Source organism: Brassica napus, chromosome A1, assembly GCF_020379485.1.
Source record: "Brassica napus cultivar Da-Ae chromosome A1, Da-Ae, whole genome shotgun sequence".
Classification (NCBI taxonomy): domain Eukaryota; kingdom Viridiplantae; phylum Streptophyta; class Magnoliopsida; order Brassicales; family Brassicaceae; genus Brassica; species Brassica napus.
This window is the reverse complement of record NC_063434.1, coordinates 27,621,719-27,633,729: the sequence shown is the minus strand read 5'-3', so window position 1 is coordinate 27,633,729 and position 12,011 is coordinate 27,621,719.

Here is a 12,011-nt window from a genome sequence, read left to right as displayed (position 1 = left end):
CTTCATAATACCTCCTAAATCGATGGAATAACCACTATAAAATTATTATTTTCTTGATAAACGGAGAACACAAAGGCTCCAAACCTCTTTGAACATCATCATATGTTAGTGCAGGATGCAACTAGGCATTAAAACAATATCGTCATATTTTTAAAAAGTTTCTCAAAATCTATGGGCTAACCCCTACAAAAATATTGAGTTTTTGGTAAATACTTTGTATACTGAAGCCTATAATTTTTAGTGTTGTTTTAAAATTTATACCATATTCTACATTTGTATTAATGTATGCTAAACTCTTTTTCATGGTAAATGAGCATCGTTCAATTGTTTTTATCAAATAATTTAGTAAAACTTCATAATACCTCCTAAATCGATGGAATAACCACTATAAAATTATTATTTTCTTGATAAACGGAGAGCACAAAGGCTCCAAACCTCTTTGAACATCATCATATGTTAGTGCAGGATGCAACTAGGCATTAAAAAAATATTGTCATATTTTTAAAATTTTCTCAAAATCTATGGGCTAACCCCTACAAAAATTGAGTTTTTGGTAAATACTTTGTATACTGAAGCCTATATTTTAGTGTTGTTTTAAAATTTATACCATATTCTACATTTGTATTAATGTATGCTAAACTCTTTTTCATGGTAAATGAGCATCGTTCAATTGTTTTTATCAAATAATTTAGTAAAACTTCATAATACCTCCTAAATCGATGGAATAACCACTATAAATTATTATTTTCTTGATAAACGGAGAGCACAAAGGCTCCAAACCTCTTTGAACATCATCATATGTTAGTGCAGGATGCAACTAGGCATTAAAACAATATTGTCATATTTTTTGAAATTTTCTCAAAATCTATGGGCTAACCCCTACAAAAATATTGAGTTTTTGGTAAATACTTTATATACTGAAGCCTATAATCTTTAGTGTTGTTTTAAAATTTCTACCATATTCTACATTTGTATTAATGTATGCTAAACTCTTTTTCATGGTAAATGAGCATCTTTCAATTGTTTTTATCAAATAATTTAATAAAACTTCATAATACTCCCTAAATCGATGGAATAACCACTATAAAATTATTATTTTCTTGATAAACGGAGACGACAAAGGCTTCAAACCTCTTTGAACATCATCATATGTTAGTGCAGGATGCAACTAGGCATTAAAACAATATTGTCATATTTTTTGAAATTTTCTCAAAATCTATGGGCTAACCCCTACAAAAATATTGAGTTTTTGGTAAATACTTTATATACTGAAGCCTATAATCTTTAGTGTTGTTTTAAAATTTCTACCATATTCTACATTTGTATTAATGTATGCTAAACTCTTTTTCATGGTAAATGAGCATCGTTCAATTTTTTTATCAAATAATTTAATAAAACTTCATAATACCTCTTAATCGATGGAATAACCACTATAAAATTATTATTTTCTTGATAAACGGAGAGCACAAAGGCTCCAAACCTCTTTGAACATCATCATATGTTAGTGCAGGATGCAACTAGGCATTAAAACAATATTGTCATATTTTTTGAAATTTTCTCAAAATCTATGGGCTAACCCCTACAAAAATATTGAGTTTTTGGTAAATACTTTATATACTGAAGCCTATAATCTTTAGTGTTGTTTTAAAATTTCTACCATATTCTACATTTGTATTAATGTATGCTAAACTCTTTTTCATGGTAAATGAGCATCTTTCAATTGTTTTTATCAAATAATTTAGTAAAACTTCATAATACTCCCTAAATCGATGGAATAACCACTATAAAATTATTATTTTCTTGATAAACGGAGACGACAAAGGCTCCAAACCTCTTTGAACATCATCATATGTTAGTGCAGGATGCAACTAGGCATTAAAACAATATTGTCATATTTTTTGAAATTTTCTCAAAATCTATGGGCTAACCCCTACAAAAATATTGAGTTTTTGGTAAATACTTTATATACTGAAGCCTATAATCTTTAGTGTTGTTTTAAAATTTCTACCATATTCTACATTTGTATTAATGTATGCTAAACTCTTTTTCATGGTAAATGAGCATCGTTCAATGGTTTTTATCAATTAATTTAGTAAAACTTCATAATACCTCCTAAATCGATGGAATAACCACTATAAAATTATTATTTTCTTGATAAACGGAGACGACAAAGGCTCCAAACCTCTTTGAACATCATCATATGTTAGTGCAGGATGCAACTAGGCATTAAAACAATATTGTCATATTTTTTGAAATTTTCTCAAAATCTATGGGCTAACCCCTACAAAAATATTGAGTTTTTGGTAAATACTTTATATACTGAAGCCTATAATCTTTAGTGTTGTTTTAAAATTTCTACCATATTCTACATTTGTATTAATGTATGCTAAACTCTTTTTCATGGTAAATGAGCATCTTTCAATTGTTTTTATCAATAATTTAATAAAACTTCATAATACTCCCTAAATCGATGGAATAACCACTATAAAATTATTTTTTTGATAAACGGAGACGACAAAGGCTCCAAACCTCTTTGAACATCATCATATGTTAGTGCAGGATGCAACTAGGCATTAAAACAATATTGTCATTTTTTTTGAAATTTTCTCAAAATCTATGGGCTAACCCCTACAAAAATATTGAGTTTTTGGTAAATACTTTATATACTGAAGCCTATAATCTTTAGTGTTGTTTTAAAATTTCTACCATATTCTACATTTGTATTAATGTATGCTAAACTCTTTTTCATGGTAAATGAGCATCTTTCAATTGTTTTTATCAAATAATTTAATAAAACTTCATAATACTCCCTAAATCGATGGAATAACCACTATAAATTATTATTTTCTTGATAAACGGAGACGACAAAGGCTCCAAACCTCTTTGAACATCATCATATGTTAGTGCAGGATGCAACTAGGCATTAAAACAATATTGTCATATTTTTTGAAATTTTCTCAAAATCTATGGGCTAACCCCTACAAAATATTGAGTTTTTGGTAAATACTTTATATACTGAAGCCTATAATCTTTAGTGTTGTTTTAAAATTTCTACCATATTCTACATTTGTATTAATGTATGCTAAACTCTTTTTCATGGTAAATGAGCATCGTTCAATGGTTTTTATCAATTAATTTAGTAAAACTTCATAATACCTCCTAAATCGATGGAATAACCACTATAAAATTATTATTTTCTTGATAAACGGAGAACACAAAGGCTCCAAACCTCTTTGAACATCATCATATGTTAGTGCAGGATGCAACTAGGCATTAAAACAATATTGTCATATTTTTTGAAATTTTCTCAAAATCTATGGGCTAACCCCTACAAAAATATTGAGTTTTTGGTAAATACTTTATATACTGAAGCCTATAATCTTTAGTGTTGTTTTAAAATTTCTACCATATTCTACATTTGTATTAATGTATGCTAAACTCTTTTTCATGGTAAATGAGCATCGTTCAATTTTTTTTATCAATAATTTAATAAAACTTCATAATATCTCCTAAATCGATGGAATAACCACTATAAAATTATTATTTTCTTGATAAACGGAGAGCACAAAGGCTCCAAACCTCTTTGAACATCATCATATGTTAGTGCAGGATGCAACTAGGCATTAAAACAATATTGTCATATTTTTGAAATTTTCTCAAAATCTATGGGCTAACCCCTACAAAAATATTGAGTTTTTGGTAAATACTTTATATACTGAAGCCTATAATCTTTAGTGTTGTTTTAAAATTTCTACCATATTCTACATTTGTATTAATGTATGCTAAACTCTTTTTCATGGTAAATGAGCATCGTTCAATTGTTTTTATCAAATAATTTAGTAAAACTTCATAATACTCCCTAAATCGATGGAATAACCACTATAAAATTATTATTTTCTTCATAAACGGAGACGACAAAGGCTCCAAACCTCTTTGAACATCATCATATGTTAGTGCAGGATGCAACTAGGCATTAAAACAATATTGTCATATTTTTTGAAATTTTCTCAAAATCTATGGGCTAACCCCTACAAAAATATTGAGTTTTTGGTAAATACTTTATATACTGAAGCCTATAATCTTTAGTGTTGTTTTAAAATTTCTACCATATTCTACATTTGTATTAATGTATGCTAAACTCTTTTTCATGGTAAATGAGCATCGTTCAATGGTTTTTATCAATTAATTTAGTAAAACTTCATAATACCTCCTAAATCGATGGAATAACCACTATAAAATTATTATTTTCTTGATAAACGGAGAACACAAAGGCTCCAAACCTCTTTGAACATCATCATATGTTAGTGCAGGATGCAACTAGGCATTAAAACAATATCGTTATATATTTTTGAAATTTTCTCAAAATCTATGGGCTAACCCCTACAAAAATATTGAGTTTTTGGTAAATACTTTATATACTGAAGCCTATAATCTTTAGTGTTGTTTTAAAATTTATACCATATTCTACATTTGTATTAATGTATGCTAAACTCTTTTTCATGGTAAATGAGCATCGTTCAATTGTTTTTATCAATAATTTAGTAAAACTTCATAATACCTCCTAAATCGATGGAATAACCACTATAAAATTATTATTTTCTTGATAAACGGAGAGCACAAAGGCTCCAAACCTCTTTGAACATCATCATATGTTAGTGCAGGATGCAACTAGGCATTAAAACAATATTGTCATATTTTTTGAAATTTTCTCAAAATCTATGGGCTAACCCCTACAAAAATATTGAGTTTTTGGTAAATACTTTATATACTGAAGCCTATAATCTTTAGTGTTGTTTTAAAATTTCTACCATATTCTACATTTGTATTAATGTATGCTAAACTCTTTTTCATGGTAAATGAGCATCGTTCAATGGTTTTTATCAATTAATTTAGTAAAACTTCATAATACCTCCTAAATCGATGGAATAACCACTATAAAATTATTATTTTCTTGATAAACGGAGACGACAAAGGCTCCAAACCTCTTTGAACATCATCATATGTTAGTGCAGGATGCAACTAGGCATTAAAACAATATTGTCATATTTTTTGAAATTTTCTCAAAATCTATGGGCTAACCCCCTACAAAAATATTGAGTTTTTGGTAAATACTTTATATACTGAAGCCTATAATCTTTAGTGTTGTTTTAAAATTTATACCATATTCTACATTTGTATTAATGTATGCTAAACTCTTTTTCATGGTAAATGAGCATCGTTCAATTGTTTTTATCAAATAATTTAATAAAACTTCATAATACTCCCTAAATCGATGGAATAACCACTATAAAATTATTATTTTCTTGATAAACGGAGACGACAAAGGCTCCAAACCTCTTTGAACATCATCATATGTTAGTGCAGGATGCAACTAGGCATTAAAACAATATTGTCATATTTTTTGAAATTTTCTCAAAATCTATGGGCTAACCCCTACAAAAATATTGAGTTTTTGGTAAATACTTTATATACTGAAGCCTATAATCTTTAGTGTTGTTTTAAAATTTCTACCATATTCTACATTTGTATTAATGTATGCTAAACTCTTTTTCATGGTAAATGAGCATCGTTCAATTGTTTTTATCAAATAATTTAGTAAAACTTCATAATACCTCCTAAATCGATGGAATAACCACTATAAAATTATTATTTTCTTGATAAACGGAGACGACAAAGGCTCCAAACCTCTTTGAACATCATCATATGTTAGTGCAGGATGCAACTAGGCATTAAAACAATATTGTCATATTTTTGAAATTTTCTCAAAATCTATGGGCTAACCCCTACAAAAATATTGAGTTTTTGGTAAATACTTTATATACTGAAGCCTATAATCTTTAGTGTTGTTTTAAAATTTCTACCATATTCTACATTTGTATTAATGTATGCTAAACTCTTTTTCATGGTAAATGAGCATCGTTCAATTGTTTTTATCAAATAATTTAGTAAAACTTCATAATACCTCCTAAATCGATGGAATAACCACTATAAAATTATTATTTTCTTGATAAACGGAGAGCACAAAGGCTCCAAACCTCTTTGAACATCATCATATGTTAGTGCAGGATGCAACTAGGCATTAAAACAATATTGTCATATTTTTTGAAATTTTCTCAAAATCTATGGGCTAACCCTTACAAAAATATTGAGTTTTTGGAAATACTTTATATACTGAAGCCTATAATCTTTAGTGTTGTTTTAAAATTTCAACCATATTCTACATTTGTATTAATGTATGCTAAACTCTTTTTCATGGTAAATGAGCATCGTTCAATGGTTTTTATCAATTAATTTAGTAAAACTTCATAATACCTCCTAAATCGATGGAATAACCACTATAAAATTATTATTTTCTTGATAAACGGAGACGACAAAGGCTCCAAACCTCTTTGAACATCATCATATGTTAGTGCAGGATGCAACTAGGCATTAAAACAATATTGTCATATTTTTTGAAATTTTCTCAAAATCTATGGGCTAACCCTACAAAAATATTGAGTTTTTGGTAAATACTTTATATACTGAAGCCTATAATCTTTAGTGTTGTTTTAAAATTTCTACCATATTCTACATTTGTATTAATGTATGCTAAACTCTTTTTCATGGTAAATGAGCATCTTTCAATTGGTTTTTATCAATTAATTTAGTAAAACTTCATAATACCTCCTAAATCGATGGAATAACCACTATAAAATTATTATTCTTGATAAACGGAGAGCACAAAGGCTCCAAACCTCTTTGAACATCATCATATGTTAGTGCAGGATGCAACTAGGCATTAAAACAATATTGTCATATTTTTTGAAATTTTCTCAAAATCTATGGGCTAACCCCTACAAAAATATTGAGTTTTTGGTAAATACTTTATATACTGAAGCCTATAATCTTTAGTGTTGTTTAAAATTTCTACCATATTCTACATTTGTATTAATGTATGCTAAACTCTTTTTCATGGTAAATGAGCATCTTTCAATTGTTTTTATCAAATAATTTAATAAAACTTCATAATACTCTCTAAATCGATGGAATAACCACTATAAAGTTATTATTTTCTTGATAAACGGAGACAACAAAGGCTCCAAACCTCTTTGAACATCATCATATGTTAGTGCAGGATGCAACTAGGCATTAAAACAATATTGTCATATTTTTTGAAATTTTCTCAAAATCTATGGGCTAACCCCTACAAAAATATTGAGTTTTTGGTAAATACTTTATATACTGAAGCCTATAATCTTTAGTGTTGTTTTAAAATTTCTACCATATTCTACATTTGTATTAATGTATGCTTAACTCTTTTTCATGGTAAATGAGCATCTTTCAATTGTTTTTATCAAATAATTTAATAAAACTTCATAATACTCCCTAAATCGATGGAATAACCACTATAAAATTATTATTTTCTTGATAAACGGAGAGCACAAAGGCTCCAAACCTCTTTGAACATCATCATATGTTAGTGCAGGATGCAACTAGGCATTAAAACAATATTGTCATATTTTTAAAATTTTCTCAAAATCTATGGGCTAACCCCTACAAAAATATTGAGTTTTTGGTAAATACTTTATATACTGAAGCCTATAATCTTTAGTGTTGTTTTAAAATTTATACCATATTCTACATTTGTATTAATGTATGCTAAACTCTTTTTCATGGTAAATGAGCATCGTTCAATTGTTTTTATCAAATAATTTAGTAAAACTTCATAATACCTCCTAAATCGATGGAATAACCACTATAAAATTATTATTTTCTTGATAAACGGAGAGCACAAAGGCTCCAAACCTCTTTGAACATCATCATATGTTAGTGCAGGATGCAACTAGGCATTAAAACAATATTGTCATATTTTTTGAAATTTTCTCAAAATCTATGGGCTAACCCTTACAAAAATATTGAGTTTTTGGTAAATACTTTATATACTGAAGCCTATAATCTTTAGTGTTGTTTTAAAATTTCAACCATATTCTACATTTGTATTAATGTATGCTAAACTCTTTTTCATGCAAAATGAGCATCGTTCAATGGTTTTTATCAATTAATTTAGTAAAACTTCATAATACCTCCTAAATCGATGGAATAACCACTATAAAATTATTATTTTCTTGATAAACGGAGACGACAAAGGCTTCAAACCTCTTTGAACATCATCATATGTTAGTGCAAGATGCAACTAGGCATTAAAACAATATTGTCATATTTTTGAAATTTTCTCAAAATCTATGGGCTAACCCCTACAAAAATATTGAGTTTTTGGTAAATACTTTATATACTGAAGCCTATAATCTTTAGTGTTGTTTTATAATTTCTACCATATTCTACATTTGTATTAATGTATGTTTAACTATTTTTCATGGTATATCAGCATCTTTCAATTGTTTTTATCAAATAATTTAATAAAACTTCATAATACTCCCTAAATCGATGGAATAACCACTATAAATTATTATTTTCTTGATAAACGGAGACGACAAAGGCTTCAAACCTCTTTGAACATCATCATATGTTAGTGCAGGATGCAACTAGGCATTAAAACAATATTGTCATATTTTTTGAAATTTTCTCAAAATCTATGGGCTAACCCCTACAAAAATATTGAGTTTTTGGTAAATACTTTATATATTGAAGCCTATAATCTTTAGTGTTGTTTTAAAATTTCTACCATATTCTACATTTGTATTAATGTATTTTAAGCTATTTTTCATGGTAAATGAGCATCGTTCAATTGTTTTTATCAAATAATTTAATAAAACTTCATAATACTCCCTAAATCGATGGAATAACCACTATAAAATTGTTATTTTCTTGATAAACGGAGAGCACAAAGGCTTCAAACCTCTTTGAACATCATCATATGTTAGTGCAGGATGAAACTAGGCATTAAAACAATATTGTCATATTTTTAAAAAATTTCTCAAAATCTATGGGCTAACCCCTACAAAAATATTGAGTTTTTGGTAAATACTTTATATACTGAAGCTTATAATCTTTAGTGTTGTTTTAAAATTTCTACATATTCTACATTTGTATTAATGTATGTTTAACTATTTTTCAAGGTAAATCAGCATCTTTCAATATCAAATAATTTATTAAAACTTCATAATACTCCCTAAATCGATGGAATAATCACTATAAAATTATTATTTTCTTGATAAACGGAGACGACAAAAGCTCCAAACTTCTTTGAACATCATCATATGTTAGTGCAGGATGCAACTAGGCATTAAAACAATATTGTCATATTTTTTGAAATTTTCTCAAAATCTATGGGCTAACCCCTACAAAAATATTGAGTTTTTGGTAAATACTTTATATACTGAAGCCTATAATCTCTAGTGTTGTTTTAAAATTTCTACCATATTATACATTTGTATTAATGTATGTTAAACTATTTTTAAAGGTAAATCAGCATCTTTCAATTGTTTTTATCAAATAATTTAATAAAACTTCCTAATACTCCCTAAATCGATGGAATAACCACTATAAAATTATTATTTTCTTGATAAACGGAGAGCACAATGGCTTCAAACCTCTTTGAACATCATCATATGTTAGTGCAGGATGCAACTAGGCATTAAAAAATATTGTTATATTTTTTGAAATTTTCTCGAAATCTATGGGCTAACCCCTACAAAAATATTGAGTTTTTGGTAAATACTTTATATACTGAGGCCTATAATCTTTAGTGTTGTTTTAAAATTTCTACCATATTCTACATTTGTATTAATGTATGTTAAACTATTTTCATGGTAAATGAGCATCTTTCAATTGTTTTTATCAAATAATTTAATAAAACTTCATAATACTCCCTAAATCGATGGAATAACCACTATAAAATTGTTATTTTCTTGATAAACGGAGAGCACAAAGGCTTCAAACCTCTTTGAACATCATCATATGTTAGTGCAGGATGCAACTAGGCATTAAAACAATATTGTCATATTTTAAAAAAATTTCTCAAAATCTATGGGCTAACCCCCTACAAAAATATTGAGTTTTTGGTAAATACTTTATATACTGAAGCCTATAATCTTTTGTGTTGTTTTAAAATTTCTACCATATTCTACATTTGTATTAATGTATGTTTAACTATTTTTCAAGGTAAATCAGCATCTTTCAATTGTTTTTATCAAATAATTTAATAAAACTTCATAATACTCCATAAATCGATGGAATAACCACTATAAAGTTATTATTTTCTTGATAAACGGAGACGACAAAAGCTCCAAACTTCTTTGAACATCATCATATGTTAGTGCAGGATGCAACTAGGCATTAAAACAATATTGTCATATTTTTTGAAATTTTCTCAAAATCTATGGGCTAACCCCTACAAAAATATTGAGTTTTTGGTAAATACTTTATATACTGAAGCCTATAATCTTTAGTGTTGTTTTAAAATTTCTACCATATTCTACATTTGTATTAATGTATGTTAAACTATTTTTCATTGTAAATAAGCATCTTTCAATTGTTTTTATCAAATAATTTAATAAAACTTCATAATACTCCCTAAATCGATGGAATAACCACTATAAAATTATTATTTTCTTGATAAACGGAGAGCACAAAGGCTTCAAACCTCTTTGAACATCATCATATGTTAGTGCAGGATGCAACTAGGCATTAAAAAAATATTGTCATATTTTTTGAAATTTTCTCAAAATCTATGGGCTAACCCCTACAAAAATATGAGTTTTTGGTAAATACTTTATATACTGAAGCCTATAATCTTTGGTGTTGTTTTAAAATTTCTACCATATTCTACATTTGTATTAATGTATGTTTAAACTATTTTTCAAGGTAAATCAGCATCTTTCAATTGTTTTTATCAAATAATTTAATAAAACTTCATAATACTCCCTAAATCGATGGAATAACCACTATAAAATTGTTATTTTCTTGATAAACGGAGAGCACAAAGGCTCCAAACCTCTTTGAACATCATCATATGTTAGTGCAGGATGCAACTAGGCATTAAAACAATATTTTCATATTTTTAAAAAATTTCTCAAAATCTATGGGCTAACCCCTACAAAAATATTGAGTTTTTGGTAAATACTTTATATACTGAAGCCTATAATCTTTAGTGTTGTTTTAAAATTTCTACCATATTCTACATTTGTATTAATGTATGTTTTAAACTATTTTTCAAGGTAAATCAGCATCTTTCAATTGTTTTTATCAAATAATTTAATAAGACTTCATAATACTCCCTAAATCGATGGAATAACCACTATAAAATTATTATTTTCTTGATAAACGGAGAGCACAAAGGCTTCAAACCTCTTTGAACATCATCATATGTTAGTGCAGGATGCAACTAGGCATTAAAAAAATATTATCATATTTTTTGAAATTTTCTCAAAATCTATGTGCTAACCCCTACAAAAATATTGAGTTTTTGGTAAATACTTTATATACTGAAGCCTATAATCTTTAGTGTTGTTTTAAAATTTCTACCATATTCTACATTTGTATTAATGTATGCTAAACAATTTTCAAGGTAAATCAGCATCTTTCAATTGTTTTTATCAATTAATTTAGTAAAATTTCATGATACTTCCTAAATCGATGGAATAACCACTATAAAATTATTATTTTCTTGATAAACGGAGAGCACAAAGGCTCCAAACCTCTTTGAACATCATCATATGTTAGTGCAGGATGCAACTAGGCATTAAAACAATATTGTCATATTTTTTGAAATTTTCTCAAAATCTATGGGCTAACAACCCCTACAAAAATATTGAGTTTTTGGTAAATACTTTATATACTGAAGCCTATAATCTTTAGTGTTGTTTTATAATTTCTACCATATTCTACATTTGTATTAATGTATGTTTAACTATTTTTCAAGGGAAATCAGCATCTTTCAATTGTTTTTATCAAATAATTTAATAAAACTTCATAATACTCTCTAAATCGATGGAATAACCACTATAAAATTATTATTTTCTTGATAAACGGAGAGCACAAAGGCTCCAAACCTCTTTGAACATCATAATATG